General features: G+C 41.9%; 1 protein-coding gene and 1 long non-coding RNA gene across 17 annotated transcripts in view; both read right to left on the reverse strand.

Annotated features, from left to right (window-relative positions):
* Fggy (FGGY carbohydrate kinase domain containing) overlaps positions 1 to 16,767 on the reverse strand; it is a 363,434-nt gene that overhangs the window by 256,169 nt on the left and 90,498 nt on the right. The gene's annotated exons all lie outside the window — the stretch shown is intronic.
* Positions 1,906 to 4,119, reverse strand: LOC143442410 (uncharacterized). Its single transcript, XR_013110582.1, has 2 exons — positions 4,010 to 4,119; positions 1,906 to 2,047 (listed from the first exon to the last, which is right to left on the reverse strand). It is a non-coding gene; the product is annotated as an uncharacterized LOC143442410 (long non-coding RNA).

Below are 16,767 nucleotides of genomic sequence, written 5' to 3' on the forward strand. Positions count from 1 at the left end.
AGGGTTAGCATGGAAACAGATTAAAGGATGCTCCTGTGCATCCTTTCATCACTCAATGTAGCATATTACATTTTATGGAGCTAGCAACTAGCTTCATAGTAGCAACTAGAGCTACTCAACCTCTTTGTCTTACTGCTCTATAAAAGAGGAGACATAATGTCCCCTGTACCACACAGGGATGCTGTGAGAAAATCTGCTGTCATCACTGAAACACACGGGGCTGTGCTTCACTGGTCTCAGTGCCTATTAGCCACTCGTCTTTCACTGTACAGGTCTGGCCCATGACTGAACAGAACTCAGGCTCGATATAGGGTGAACACCTGTTGAATTGTCCTAGGCATTCTGTCAGTTAGAGTCATAAATTATCCCTATAAATCTACAGAAAGACACATTCTGTTTGGCTGAGGCCAACTTCAGAACATATGACTGAATAGCTTCAGTCTGAAAATAAAACAGTGTTTGTGTCTCCAAAACTCTTATGTTGTAACCTAACTCTCATGGCTATTTTTCTTTTTTGCAGGTGAGGTTCTATGGGAAGTAATGAAGTCCTTAGAGACTAGTGGTCCTTTTAAAAAAGGCAACTCGAGAGAGCACCTGTAGTTGTCCCACTTAGAAGGACTTGCAGAAGGGGCAGCATCCACTGGCAAGAATCATTGCCACACAGGGCTGCCCAGTATCTGGATTGATTTTCCAGCCTCCAGACCAGGGAGGTACATGTTTGTCTTGTTTCCAATTCACTTCTCTCTATGGTATTGTGTTACGTCAACCTGAATAGGCTAAGACAGCTAAGAACGCCCTCCTGAATTTCTCTAGCCCCCTCTCCTACTCTGTCTTATATCCTATCTCTTTGATGCTAAATGTGTCCTATCTGTATAGGCTTGTAAGTTTGTGACTCCTGATACACATTGGGGAAAAGGAATAAGTACAAATGCCACAGAAGTCACACAATACTTGCCCTTCTCCAGGCCTGACCCTGACAATGGTCTGAGCACAGGGTCTTCCTTTCTGATTTTCTCCACAGAATCAGTCACTCAACACATGCTTACTGAATAACTTGTAGGTTCTGGGAACTAGGGAAAAGAAAGAAAAGTGCTTGCCTTAACGGAACTTAAAACACAGAGCCTAGGAATAATTGTACTATAGTTTTCTTGGTTACAAAAGGTATATGGAGAATGCACCATACTACAGATTAGAATCCTTAGGCAGCTGTCACCCTTTTCTGTTCATGTATAACTACTGAGTCAGTAGACAGGATATGAAGCCTACTGTATTTTAAAGACAAAGAATCAAAGAAGGTATCTGAAAATGACATAGCTAACAAATGTTGGATCATGAATACATGCTTCTCATCAGCAATAAAGACACTTCAACCAGGAATAGTTAACCTGATTTATGGCATCATCTATAAAGTTTTCTCCTTACAGTATGTTATAGCTCTCAAATCCTAAAGTAAAAAAGGATATCCAGACAGGGGTAACAAATCCTGAGCTGGCTTAAGCAATAGGCAAAGCATGAGAAGTGGATTTCCAACAGAGGTTTCCCTGGGCTTAAAGTACTGACAGTGACACATATGGAAGTGAATAGAGTTGAGGACAGGGAAAAACGGGAAACAAAATATAGTCATGCACTGCCAAGAAATATACTGAAGCATATGTTGGCAAGGTGATGAGATTTCACCAGGTAGCTCCAAGCCATATAGGTTATTCTGTGAACCATTGGAGCTGCCTCCAGAAGGGCCCTCCTTGGTTTTTTCTGGGAAGGCTTGGCTTACTGAGACTACTGCACCAACTGGGGTAGACAACCTGTTCCAGATATGCTTAGGCTGGAAAGACATCCATGCTGAGTGACCAGCAGCCCACCAGGTTCAGAAATGCCCATGAGTATGTGTACACAACTACATGGTGCTTGGCCTTCAATGAATTTTAATCAACCATCCTTATGGGAAGATTTCACCTCCCAGGGCACATTTGGCAACATCCAAAGCTAGTTGTTGTTGTTGTTGTTGTTGTTGTTGTTGTTGTTGTTGTTGTTGTTGTTTTGACTGGAGCTGTAGGGATTAGTAGCAGAAAATGGGACTCAGTACCCTGCAATGCACAGCAGAATAACCACCAAGAACACCTGGTCCCAAATGTCAACAGTGCTAGTGCAAACATCCAAAGTGCTCACTGCTTCCTGTCTCTCCCCCTAATCCTGCTGAGCTCCACGGATGCTCAGTGAAGTGGAAAGTCATTTTTCACAAGGCACTCAGAATCTAATAGGAAAGACAACCACACACTGAAACAATTACCACTCAATGAGACTGGATTGCAGCCCTGGTGACAAGCTTTGAAGTAAGAGAACCCTAGGTTCAAAAGTATTTTCTACCTGAACTTATGGACTGAATGGGGAATTACACCACTGGTCTTGCTCCACTTCCTACTGCTGCCAGTCCACACTGACCACTGCTGCTACTATCAGCTCTATAGCGCTGAGATCCCAGTCAGACGGGAGGATGAAGGGACATGGAAACAGGTATGGCTTTTATAACACCAAAATGCAGAGAGTGTTCTGACAAAAATTCTCTCTCTCCAGATACCAAATGAAGATCCTATAACTCAAGGCTAAAGTTCATAAATATAGGTGAGAAAGAGCCCACAGGTTAAATGTGTAATCTTTAAAGACTAATGTCATCCGGGTGTCAGCAGAAGATGTTGACTTTCCATGATTCTGAACAAGCAGCTAGAAATTTACAACAGTGGCTCACAGAACTCAACAAAACAATTTATTTATGTTTAACTGGTTATTTTAAAAAAATATAAAGGAAGAACCTGATGGAGAGAAACACGAGAAAAGATGCATAGGAAAGCCATAGAACATCCTTCCCTCTCTGTATACTGCCTCCAGGTATGATATGTTCACCACTCTGGAAGCTTCTCACACCCCCATGGAGATATGAGGGGCTCTGCATGTAGTATGATTGATTAACACAATCTCTTCTACTTCTGCACTTCCAGAGAGACAGGGTAGGGTTGGGGGAGGTGGTTGGGGGAGTTATAGTTGAAAGTTCCAAACTTCTAACCATGGCTTAGACTCCCTATAGCATAGTCCTCAGTTCTAAGTGACCCAGAAGGCTATCCTGTGCTGCCTCATTAAGTTAAGCAATGCTCCTGTCACCCAGAGCATCCCAAATGATTAAAGAGTTCTATGTCACTAAATAGGATGCTATCAAATATTAGAATAAAGGATGGTCTGAGCTTGCCTAGCACTGGGGATATGTAAGAGTTTTAGTGTCTCTCTGCCAGAAGCCAGGGGCAGAGACTAAACGTGTATGTCTTAGTAAGTGGCAGCTCCTAAAAGAAGACATGGCCCTTTATCCATTCTCCATTTTGCACCCTAGAAGAAGCTATGTTAAAGGCAACCTGGGACCGTGTAGACAAAGGCATCACATCAATTACAGTGTACCTGACCAACCTCCATATTCATGGCTCCATACTGAGGCTCCAACCCACCTCAATGGAGAATATTTTTTTTTAAATCCCACTGTATCATCACTGAACATACATGGGCTTCTTCCTAATAATTATTATTCATAAAATATAGCAATGATTTCTATATTGTTCTTACATCTTATTGCCTAATATATATAATGTAGAGGGGGTTTAAAATAAAGAATGTGAAAGTTTCCAGGCAAATCCTGTCCTGCATTATGTAGCAGAGTTGAGAAGCCTTGGGTTCTGGCATCTGAGGTTGATCATGAAACCAGTCTCTTATAGACATTGATGGAAAGCGACACAGTACACAAACCCTGGAGGTTCCGCTTCAGTGGAAAGTGTTTGCTACCAAACTTTCAGAAAAAATGGAAATTCAATAATTTGTGCCAATGGTATTATGATAATATAAGCCTACCCATAAAAAAAAATACAGAGGTCAGAGGTGAAAGTGAACTAAATAAAACCCATTAGTGTAGAACAGATAACACAAGCAAAAGGATAGAGTGAAAAAGAATGAGGAGATATGAGGAGATACACACCAATGGACCCTGTGTCCCAGGGCAATGTCAGGAAGTAAGATGGAGACTCAGAGACCAGCCAGGCCACAGTGGAGCATGTATGTCATACTGACTCGTTTCCTACAGGATGTCAAAGGAATCATTTACTCCAGGATGCAGAATGCCACTGAAAAATCTCAGATACTTACATAATATGAGATTCACATTTATAGATAACAGTAGGGAGGTTCAGGACTAATGCTCACGTTGGTAACTCATCAGTGGCAGTGGCATTTTAATTCATAGGAGTACATGGCAATTTCTGGTACTCTGATAGACCTGTGTATATAATTGGTTATATTCCAGCAATCTTGCATAATAAAGGAAAAAGGTCTAATGATATTAACTGTAGATAAGAGATTACAAGCAACCAACCAATTCATCTACCCATCTCTCATTCACCTATGCATTTATATTTGTCATCCACCCAATCACCCTCATACTGGAGAAGAAAGTCAGTTTAATGAAATTTTAAATAATAATAAAGATGATGATAATAATAATAAAGGTTATAAATATAATAGGTCCTTGTCAGAAATAATTTTCCATATAGACTTGCTACAGTTTGTGAAAGAGCCCTTATCTGACCTAGCAATAAGTATACACACAGGGCCCACAAACAGATCTGACACCTGTAAAAACCACTAATGTCTCTAAGCACATAAAACATCTCTCTGCTCTTAGAATCTCTACCAAAAGCTCAAGAAATGAATCTAATGCCAGCATATGAGAGGAGATGCATGAAGCGTGTTAAGCCAGCACAGGCATGTAGAACATTTGGATACTACTTTCAAGGCCCTGTAGCAATACTATGTTTCAAATGGAAGTGGGTGTGGACAGTGCTGCAAAAATTGGCAACGGCTCCAGTTAGTTATCACAGGGCAGACAAGCCCCAGTAATTATTTTCTCTCTAACTATGGTGCATTCTTTGCCAGTTAATTTTTGGCTTTTTCCCCCCTAAATTTGGACCAGAAAATTAGCTCTTTACGGGGAAAAAAAAAAAAAAAAAAAAAAAAAAAAAAAAACCTGAAGATACTAGACCCTGCAATATACAACCTAGGGCTTACTACCAGTTGCTTCTTAAGGAATGGGAAGAGGGCAGGAAATGGCCCTTTAATTTGTAGGCCATTTAGCCAGAAAAGAGAAAAGTCAGCTCAGAAACAGGACCATGCAGCTTTAAAATTCATTGGCGACAATTCAGGTGATGCTGCTGGATGAAAAGAAACAAACAACCATGGACTGAGGTCGGAAGGCAGTAAGAACAACACCACCGACACAACAACAACAATCCTGCTACCACTCACTCACCCACAACTTTGGATCTCCCAAGCTGTGTGGATTCAAACCAGAGAGTCCTGAGGCCCAGAGAGCTGATGTTGACTTACTCGTTAGCTCAATCACAAATGTCCGAGTGTGCTTGTGTGCACACCTGTGTATGTATGGGTGTACATGTATATACGATGAAAATAGCCCTGAACAAGCTCAGGAAGAAAATGAGAATCATAGTGGGCAGCTGGGCGAGGGTGAGGAGCAGACGGCGTGGGACAGCAGCCTGCTAGCAAATGACTTCAGCCCTAGAACAGCAAACTTCATATCCCCTGATAATCGCATCTAGAAAGTTGTATTTTCAGTCTGTTTTGATCAAATTCCCAGAATATGTTTTCATAAAATCAATAACATCAAATGAACTGGATTAACAAGAGAAACTGAAATGTATGCAAGGGAAAACAAGCCGATAAACTAGTAAAATATAAAACAATATTCCATTTCTTCAAAGGTTTCTGTAATCACATGAACCTTACACCTAGAATTATTATCATTAATTCCTTCAAGTCCTCTAAAGGAATGGCCTCCCAAAACATGTACCCAAGTCACTCAGTCCTGTCACTTCACCTTAACTTTGCACATTTAATGAGGCAGGCATCTGACTGAACTGTTCTCTTGCACTTCAATTGCTTTCACACAAATGAAGGTGGTCTGCCTTGGGCATTGGTTCCTCTTTGGCCTGTGATTCCCCAGGCTTGCCCGGCACTCCTAGCCCAGACAGAGATAAGCACTGAACAGCAGTTGGATCACCCCCCTTTTGACACAATGGAGCATGGCTAAGATGTTCACTGGGTTCTGTAGGGCAGCATAGATGCAGAGGACAGGGACCCTCATCTCACCTGTCTGACTCACAAGCTCTTCTAAAGCTGCCATGTGGTCTACTCAGTACTTACTTTTCTCAACAGCCACCATCATGGACTCCAGAGGTGGGCCAGGCTTCAACCCAACCCCAGCTTCATGACCTTGGGGACAGCTGCCTAAGTACAAGTCTTACCTGAAAGATTGAGTCATAACTACTACAGGTTAATTGAGTTAATTCCAGTAAAGCATTCTGTACAGTGTCCTGCGTGTCACTATGACTCAGTGCATGTTCACATTGTTTTGAGAATACTGCATAAACTTGAAAGACTTAAAACAATTAGAATCAAATAAATCTTTGGCATACCTTTCTGATCCCAAAGTACCCATAAGCAATGCCATAGACACTGGAATTTTGTGAAAACCTGTACTAAGGTGTGCTTTCTTTTGGAAGTAGGACAAGTGGCCATTCATCATTGGGAATCTGAAGACCTGAAGCCCTCGAATTGAACTCAAGCTGAGTTCAACTAATATTACTAGCTGAGTTACCATGGGCAAGTTGTTCACTCATTATGACTCTTAGTCCCCCTATCTATAAGTAACCGTGTGTGTGTGTGTGTGTGTGTGTGTGTGTGTGTGTGTGTGTGTGTGTGAGAGAGAGAGAGAGAGAGAGAGAGAGAGAGAGAGAGAGAGAGAGAGAGAGAAATATACCTGTATTGAGTATGGCATGATGCATATGTGGGGATGCAAACCAGAAATTTATATTAAGAGTCTACATCAGTTGCTCTGCACATTATTTTCAGAGACAGGTTGTCTCACTGAACCTGAAGATCACTGACTTGGCTAAGCTGGCTGCCCAGGGAGTCCAAAGATCCTCCTGTCTCTGCTCTACCTGGTGCTGGAATTATAGGTATGCACTGCCATGCCCAGGTTTTTACACAAATTTGAAGGACCTGAACTTATATCCTCATGCTTGCTCAATAAGCACTTTACTGACTGAGCCATCTTCCAAGCCCTGCTTTTTAATAACATAATCTTAAATATAATAATGGCTAAGAGTACATTCGTCACCATCATAATAGAGTCCTGGGAAATTATTATAATTGGAAAACATTATACAGCTGCTCTAGAGTCACCTCACAACAGATGGATACATAACTGAGGCAGAAGTTACCACAAATCCAATTACACTTGGCAAGTGTGACTACCCCACCCCCATCCACACACTACGCAAACATCAATAGCTGACTTCTGTTTCTCTGTTAGCAGAAACTGAATTTCTCCATCCCTCCATTGTGCTCCAGACAGCAACTCATAACTTAAAAGAACTGACTAATTTATCTGCTGTCCTCTGTCCATAGCCAGCATCCCCTGTTAGAGATGATGGAGCCAAAGGCCACTGAGGTTAAATAAGTGACTTGCCAAGGATCTCATATACTAAGTAACCATTCCAGCTCAAGAATGGAAACAGCCTCCCTCTCACCCACTGTTATTTCCACCATGCGATCCACCTATCTATCGACTATCCACCCTAACAAAGCGACGGAAGTACTGTGATAGCCTTCCTTCCTCCTTGGACTGCACAGAGGAGCTGCCGCACTTAGCAGATTACTTGTGATGGAATCCTGACAGGCTCCCTCCTGTGACCGGTAAAGGCAGGGAACTACGAATTGTCTCAAATGCTTTAATGGAAGATGTAGAGCTTTATACATCCCTGGCCCGGTCTTGCCCTTGGGAGCATAAGCAAAGGAGACTCTGCTAAGGCAGAAGCTACATCCAGAGCAAAGCTAGAGCAAAGTGAACTGTGCCAGCTGAGGAAGGAAACACGGGCAACTGACTGGCCCCTCAGCCATCTCCTGCCTCATGAGTCATGAATAAATGGCACCTCAGCCACTGGTGCCACAGGCAGATTCTCCGCTGCCCACAGGCATCTGCTTCAGTCAGCTGGGAAGAAGCCCATAGTGCGCCGGTTTCAAGTGAATGTCTTTGGGGAGGGCAGGGCTAGTACCCAGCTGCTGTTAGCAGACAGGGAGGCACCTTCTCACCTGTCCTGGTCCCCTCTAAAGGCCTGACTCCCAGCTGTCCCTGTGGCTACAGACTTTCCTTGTCTGACTCAGAATATTAAATGCACCCTTCCTCCAAATGAAGAATTTAAAAACAACAACAATTTTGTTTATTGATATCTGACAAGGAGAGGATGATAGGCATAAAAATAAGACTTAGTTGTATTGCAGGTGGTACCATCTGTTGTAAAGTTTTTGTTTCTCTCAATTACAAGTCTGGCAGTAATCGAAGCTTTGAAAATAAATAATTGTCAGGCAAATAATCGCCAAGCCTGTATATGTACTGCTTAGCCTGGCTAAGAGAGCTGCAGCCATCGTGGGCCCTTCTCAGGGTTAAACCATGGCTCTTTAAATCCCCACACAACCATCTCCATCCACCCTTTCAGCAAATAATCACCAGAGCTGACTACAGGTTTATTTGATCATTATATATCCATCTACTTATTTATTTGTTTATTTAATTATTTATCATGTGTGAATGGAGTATGTATGTGAATGCCTGTGCATGCAAGTGCACATGTGCATGTGTATACACGGGTAAAGGCAAGATGTCACTGTCTAATGTCTTCCTCAATTCCTCTCCGCCTTTTTTATTTTTTAAAGATAGTGTCTTTCAGTGAATCTGTAACTCACTGATTCAAAGAGGATTGCAGGCTAGCAAGCTCAAGACATCCTCCTGCCTCTACCTCCCCAGTGATAGGATTACATGGGCCTACCACTATGCCTGGATTTTTACATGGGTATTAGAATCAGAATCCAGGTCTTTATGCTTACTTAGACAGTAAGTGCAGTTTACAAACTAAACCATCTCCCAGCTTCCAACTAAAGTTGTAGCCATATTTCTAGGCACTGGAGAGAAAGCACTAACGCTAGTGATTTCAAGAAGGCAAGACTATATTTGAAGGGTTCAGACACCCCCCCCCCCCCATCAAGGAATTTCGCAATGTGTTTCTGGTGAGTACTAAGCATCATAAGAATGTGAGCATGCTGATGTATAAGTAGTCATGTGAGGCAGAGGCTCAGGGGAGGCCTCTCTAAGGCATCTTCTGAAGTAAGACTAATAGAAGAAAGTTATGATCACACTTACAAAATGTTAATACTGTGGAGGTAATGCTATTATTCCAGATGACAGTCTACAACTTCTTTCCCAGCCTTCTAATTGCCCCTCTGCCCCCATCTTGTTCACTCTTTCCCCTTTTGTTCTGGATACTCTCATGGCAAGACCTCCATGCCTCTTGACTCTACAATTCTTCTGTTCCCCCACCCATCTCTCACAGGAGAAAGGGAGTGAACTTGACCCTGGCAATGCCATCCCTTGTGAGTTACTGGAGACAGAAATAAGAATTTCTGGGACTTAGAGCTGCTGAGTTAGGGAAAGATACTCAGGAATGGGGCCATGGCCAGCAGCATGGCAAACACCCTCCACCCTCTGAGCATAAGGCAGTAGAGGTCTAAGGGTGACTGGAGTCAGAGTAAATTTATCTCAAAAAAGTGCTACCCACAGTCCTACAGAAAACCTCAGAATCAGTTTCAAAATTTAAAAAGTATAAACTCTTAAATTTTATTCTTTGGCACTATATAAAATAAACACTTCAAAGCTTAATTTCATTAATTTTTTTCTAACACCATGCTATAAGCCAGGTGACATTTTTAAAAACAAAATGAAAAGCCAAAAGTACTTCTCTCCTCACATTTACACAGTATCTCCAGAGACACCCAACTCATGGACCAAAGAAAAGCCTGGAATCTTGCTGGAGAAGAAGAGCATCAGATGAGAGTATCACTAAAGACAGAAATACATCAGCTTAATGTACAGTAGAGAAATCTCCAGGTCCCAGGATCTACCATCCCAAAACCATGGTGACTAGGGCAGAGATAAGGAAGCAATGATATAGGCTTCATTTGAAACAGGACATAAAAATAACGCAATCTCTCAGCCCACTTTAAAAATGTACAGTGGTTAAAACAGCTCCTGGCACATAGAAAATATCCTAAATACGCTTATTTAATCAATAGTTAGTTAATTAGGAAGTAGGCAACAGGGAATGCTGATTAAGCATAGTTTAATAATAGTTGGACCAGAGATCAAAGTACCATCAACAAGTGGCTATTTTGGGAGAATGCACAATTGGAGCTCACTGAGGAGGCAGCACACAAGCCAAGAAAGTAATAAAAGAGCTAGTCTAACAATAACAGTAATAACTACCATTCATTGAGGGTTTACTATGTGCCAGACACTTGACTAAAGGCTCCACAGGCATTATTTCATTAACCTTCATGAGGATCCCACAGGGGAATTACTGCCCTAATTTAAAAATTAAAAATAAACAAATAGACTCAGATAGATGAGCCTATGGGCTCAGACCCAGAAAAGTCTGATTTCAAGGTCCACACTTTAACTACCACAACTGCACTTTTTTGTGTGTCATAACTCCCAAGAATTCCTTAAAAGTCTTCTAGTTCAATTGAATTGTGACCTTCACGCATCAAGGAACAGCCTCCTTCCCTCCACATCCTTCATATAGATGGCTTAATTCAAAAGGAAGTTACCCTCTAAATGAAGCAAAGAACAAGACTATCAACCAGGTGCTGCCATATCATCCCAAGACAGCTGTCAGTTATGTTGTATTAAAAACAAACAACACCAACTGGCAAGAAAAGAGAAGAAGAAAGCCTACAGAATCCCCATTCTGGAGATTACTCAGGCAGGGCCTATCTGTTAGGCCAGCTGAACAAAGCTTCCAGCAGAAGCAGATGACCTCTAGGATACCAACCAGAAATGGGATGCACAGAGCAGGTCCCTGGCTTCGTGTGCAGTCAGTTCTGTTTACTTTCAAAGGCATAAGATCCCTTACATGGCCATATTTGCAAATGATCAGTGTCTCAGTGTGAACTCCAGTCACTGTAACTAGGCTGACTTCACCTGTACAGGGAAGTATTTAACACAAGGGAGAGCTAATGATTTGTAAGGGAAGAAGCTTTCAGAACCCCTGGAGTCCTCTATGAGAATCACTGTGGATCTCAGTAGTACTGAGACTGCAAACTGACACTGAGTCAGGTCATGAGACGAGGTTAGCTATGAGGTCCCCTAGGGAGAACTCTGACTTATGAACTCCAGCTTTCCTCAAATTATTGTCATTTAATATCAGCTAGAGCACTGGCAAGAGATCTTGTTATTGTGTAATGATGAGGAGTGTGGTCTCCACAGTAACACTGCCAGGGTTCAAATGGACACTATGCTATGCAACTTGATAAGTTAAAATATTCCCCCTAAATCTTAATTTATGCATCCACAAAATAGGCAGAAGGATGAAAGCTTAGCTGTGATGCTTCCAAGGCTGTGCAAATGACAAAATAAAGGTTGGGGTAGGAAGAGGAAGATGTAAAAATGTTTGGACTAATTCAAACAAGGTTTACAGTAGATTTCTGAAGACATAGCTGTCAATTTGCCAGACGGGAAAAATCAGCCAAGATCCAATACAATGTTAAATTGCAACAAGCAAGGTGGGCAAGCTGGAGCAGAATTTGAACCTGAGACTTGGTGGTAAAAATGATTTTGAAAAAGCTGAAGCCAATGTGCAGTGCCCTGTTAGATTCTAAAGAACAGACTGAGAAATGTTACTTGGAAGTTACTAGTCCTAAATTAGAAAACATAAAACCAAGCTACATACAGTTATTCCAGAAAGACTATTTCTGAAGAAGTTGCTAGCCAAAAGGCACATCTGGAATACAGACTTCTTCATTTTTCCCCCACAGAGAACTAAAGAAAATGTTGAGCCAATATAGAAAAATTTTAAGATGGTAGAAAAACAAAACAAACAACAAACCAACAACAACAACAGAAATCTATGTGTCTAGTTGTAAAAAACCAAGTGTCCTGCTTCTGGGGACTGACTGGGCTCATTCCAGGAGCCCCCATGTACCCCTCTCCAAGACTGTCAGCATTTACACAGTGAGTTGTGCCCCTCATTTGATGTCTTCCTGCACTCTACAAGAACAGAACTCAAGCCTTCTGCTATACAAGCCATGGAAGGATGAAGAGGGCAGAACACTAAGATAGAAAGCCTTTAAAAGCCAACACAGGAAGATTCTAGAAGAAACCTCTGAATGAGATTCAAAGAAACTTTAGAAGGACAAATGATAACACAGAAGACAAAGGATTGTGGCTCCAATCATTCATCTTTATTTAATTTGTGATTGGTACCCTCTCTTTCCAATAAGTAAACTGTTTCAGCTTTAAGGTAAAAATAAAAACTCCTAAATGTAAATCTAAGCACTTCCCGTAGTCTTTAGTACAATGGTCCATAGCAACATTACACCTTGCAGCTGACTTCTGTTACCTCTTACCTGTTTCTACAGCTGCCTACCAACAGACTTTCCATATAGGTTTTTGTGAGACAGGGTCTCTCTCTATGTAACCACTGGCTGTCCTAGAACTCTCTATGGAAACCATGTAGAGTCTCAAACTCACAGAGATCTGCCTGTCTTTGCCTCTTACGTGTTGGTCCTTTAGGGACTGGGCCATCATGCCCAGGAGAATGACTCATTAAAACATTAACTGTCATGCTGACCTTTTGCACAAACTCCTCAGGATCCTACTGGACTTAAGGAATATTCAGAATCCAGAACACTTTCTATTGTAATTTTAAGCCCTCTTTGGGGAATAGCCTTACAGCCATCACTGCTGACCGTGTTTAATGCACCTGCTCCTTGCTTCAAGTAGGCCAAGGCTCTTGTTGCAGAGATCTTTAACTTCCTCTTTCTAGAGAGACTGTGTGTCCATCAGCTCCCTTTCTTCTCTTTGATCCCTCCCTGTTCCAGTGTTAGCCATCTAGACAGACTGGTAAATATCCACACTTGGCCCACTTCCTGTCCTACTTCCTGCTGTATTTCCTTCAGATCTAGATTGCTTTTATTTGCCTATTTGATTATTTCTGGTCCCAACCCATTCCAGTCTATAAAAGGAAAGTGTTTGACTGCCTCTGTAGAAGTCTTCATACTCAATAAATGTTTTACATGAATGAATTGATTGAGATGAATGAACTAATGAACATATGATGATTCTATGGCATCTGAATGATTATAGAGAACAAGTATTAATCACAGTACATGTTCACATAGGTTCTCCTTAACAACGAGCAAGAGCTTTTATGTACCAGTACCATACTAGAGATCACAGTCACAGGGAGCAGTAGGGGAGGAATGCACAAAAGAAGCAAGACAAAATTGTTTTCATGCTGATCTCAGTAACAGTAACTAATTTTCCACCCAGTAGAACCAACCACAATCCCACCAGTGAACCACAGAAGAAAATGTATCACAGAGCCATCCATAATAAAGTGATGGGGAGCAGTATGTACATTTGGACGGAGTAAGATCCAGAGGTTTCACTGGCCAGCAACTTCATGGTACCAGGACAGCATGTAGCATGGGTTGAGACCTTTCCTTTGCCAGACTCCTGAGGAGAGCTCACTGAAACAGAGCATCAGGAGTCAGACATACATCAGAACTAGGAAAACAATCTACACTAACAGTGACTCACTTATCACCATATTATGGAGAATGGAAATCATGTATTAGTGTGAGCAATAGAATAACAAAGAAAGGCAACAAAGACGTAAGAATAGATGTTCTTCAGGACCTGGGAGGGAAGTACGACACAGCATCAGTGCTCTGTGAATACAGAAATCAAAGATGCATCCACAAGATGAGGACATGGAAAAGGACAGAGATATCAACATTAAGGATTCAGGCCCATGTCCATAAAAAAACAATGACAGCAATGAAAAAATATTTCTAAGAATAGAATAATCTTATGCAGATGTAAATATTGAGAAAAGTTCATGGATTTGCCATAAAGCTAACCTGAAAAAAAAGGAGTGAAGAGAAGATGCTATATGTTGCATTCACAGACACCACATTCACATCACTACTGTTACTATGTTTGCTTCCAAATAAATTGAAACCAAGCACTCAACCCGACCTCTGCTTGAAACCCCATTTCTACAAGAAATGCAATGAAATTGCAACAGAATAGAAAATACTATATCTTGTTGAGTCATTTTGCCCTAATACTAATGGACCTGGTACTGATGGCAGAGCTGATAGAATGCTCATGGGAAAGTTCTGCAGTCATGCCTAAGTTCACATCCTAGTCACCCCCTGTCCCTAGTGACCATAAGTAATGACATGGCCCTCTAGGTGCCAAGGATATATTCTTTAGAGTAGGAAGAATCTTCGTGGGGTCCTCAATAGGGAAGTACGACATACATACATATGTACATACGTACACATGTACATACATATACATGTACATACATACTGCACAAAACGGCACTCAGCACAACAGAGCCTTCTTGAACCTCACTCACTTCCTTTGATTGAGCTGAAGAAGGACGTGCAAACCAGGGAGGAAAGCTGGTGTTGATAAGAGGAGAGCCCTCTGCCAGCTGGTTAATCCAGATTCACTGAAATCCTGCACAGACCTTCTGTTTCTACAACAGACAGACTTATACTGTCAGACCGTAAAAGAAAAACCCACTGTCTACTTCTCTGAAATCCAAGGAGTATTAACTGGGATATAAATGCATTTCCCATGGTCCTGAGGACACACCATGAGAACAACCCTTCAAGCCAGGGAGATGCTGCTGTGTTGACATTCGTTGGGCCTGCTCCTGTCCTCTCCCCTCCCCTCCCCTCCCCTTCTCTCCTCTCGTGAAAGCCTGGATAGTAGCTGAGGCTCCATCATGCAGGGCCTGGAAGCACTTATCCCTTCAGTCCTTTCCTGTCTAAATTATCTACAGTTCAGCTCCTGGGCCTCTTGCAGAGGAAATAAATCCATATGAGGAGCAAGTGAGAGAGAGCTGATATTTTATAAAGTCCACATCCCCCGCTTTCACATGGTCCCACAGTGTCCATCCGTGTTTGTGAAATTTTATGTTTAAGCTGTCTTAACAACCCAGAAAAATAAATGTCCCCTCCCCACTCTTTCCCTACCTCTCTCTCCCCACCAACCTTGTGCACGTGTGTGTAAGCATGTGGTGTGTGTGAGCATGTGCGTGCATGAGTGTGTGTGTGTGTGTGTGTGTGTGTGTGTGTGTGTTAGCTTTCAGACACTTCCTAGAGGGTGAATTTAAATACAGTCTGAGCTGAAGGGAAATCTGAGGACAAATGAGAGATTACGAGTAAAGGGATAGAGGAGAATAGAGACTTGAAAAAGAAACCGGGATAATTACAAGAATAAAAGCAGCCAAATAAGAAAACCAAAGCCTAGTGAAGGCTGCTTTGGCTAAAATTGCAAATCAGATCAAATGATTCTTGGTGTTCTAGTTCCTGAGCTCAAGAATACCCAGCCTGGCTCTCACCAGCTTAACAACAGGCTCAGATTTTCAAGCAGGAATCAAAGGGGAACAGGGTTCCCGTTCAGAGTGCCTGAAAACCCAAACTCTCTGAGAGTCTGAAGGACTTCAACTGTTCCCACACGCCAGCCATTTGTTCTTATGTCTCCTTTTCAGTGGCTGTGTATGAAATAAGGACAGATAGTTTGGGTGAGAGGAAGAGGGATGAAATAGTGTAGAAAATTAAGAAAATAAAACATAAGCACATGTTTTTAACAAATGTATGTATGCCTCTGTACATACATATACATTTATAGGGCAGAGAGGAAAGGGAAATATTTGAGTATGTTATCCATATATCCAAACCTTTTCAGGTATAAATAGCATTGGCTCTACACCCTTCCGATACTAATGCTGCTTTGTAGCAAGACCAAAAACTTTTAACAAGGGTGTTTCAAAAACAACAAAAGGGTATATGAGTACCATTTCAGACCATTCTCCAAGATTAAATACTGTGCTTCTGATGAAATACATAGTGAATTTTATTCTGGGCTACTTAGAAATATTTTTTGTGAAGTCCCAAATACAAGCATGAAAGGAAGAGGGGAAGAGAATTCCCTGTGGCAGAAGCCCCAGGGCCCAGGAGCCAGCTCACTGCTGTTGTTGCATCCTCCCTTCTCAACAGAAGAGCAGTGTCTTAAGTCCAGAGGCTCACCCAAGGCAGCAGCACTGTGCTGGCCATTTTTTGTTCCATTAGATTCTGTGTTTTGTTCCATTAGACACACACCTGGCCTCCCTCTGAACACTAGGCCAGGACAATCTTCCTCCCCCAGTATCCATAAGAGGACGAAGAAATGTTCAATGTACCAGACAGGAAAATAGCATAGCAATATAAGAAGAAACAAAAAACGAAAAACAAAACAAAGGCAGCTTTGCTGTGAGCACCATGAGCTAAGGAAGAGAAACAACTTATATGTAGCAGGTAATAAATATTCAATTCTTCTTGTACAGTTCTTCAAAATTGGGTTTTGGCTCCAAAGGCTATTGTATTAATCCACACTCGGGGGTGGGGCAGCCAAGTACAGGGAAGATACATTTTTAATAAGGTCTGTGCCAACACAGGAAGTTCAGAAAGCATACCTCAGAGCCCACAGGGGCCTAGCACATGGGGGAGAGAATGGGTCCTGATGTGAAAGGAGAATAAAGGGAGCAGAAA

The sequence above is a fragment of the Arvicanthis niloticus genome, chromosome 5 (genome assembly GCF_011762505.2).
Source record: "Arvicanthis niloticus isolate mArvNil1 chromosome 5, mArvNil1.pat.X, whole genome shotgun sequence".
Lineage (NCBI taxonomy): Eukaryota > Metazoa > Chordata > Mammalia > Rodentia > Muridae > Arvicanthis > Arvicanthis niloticus.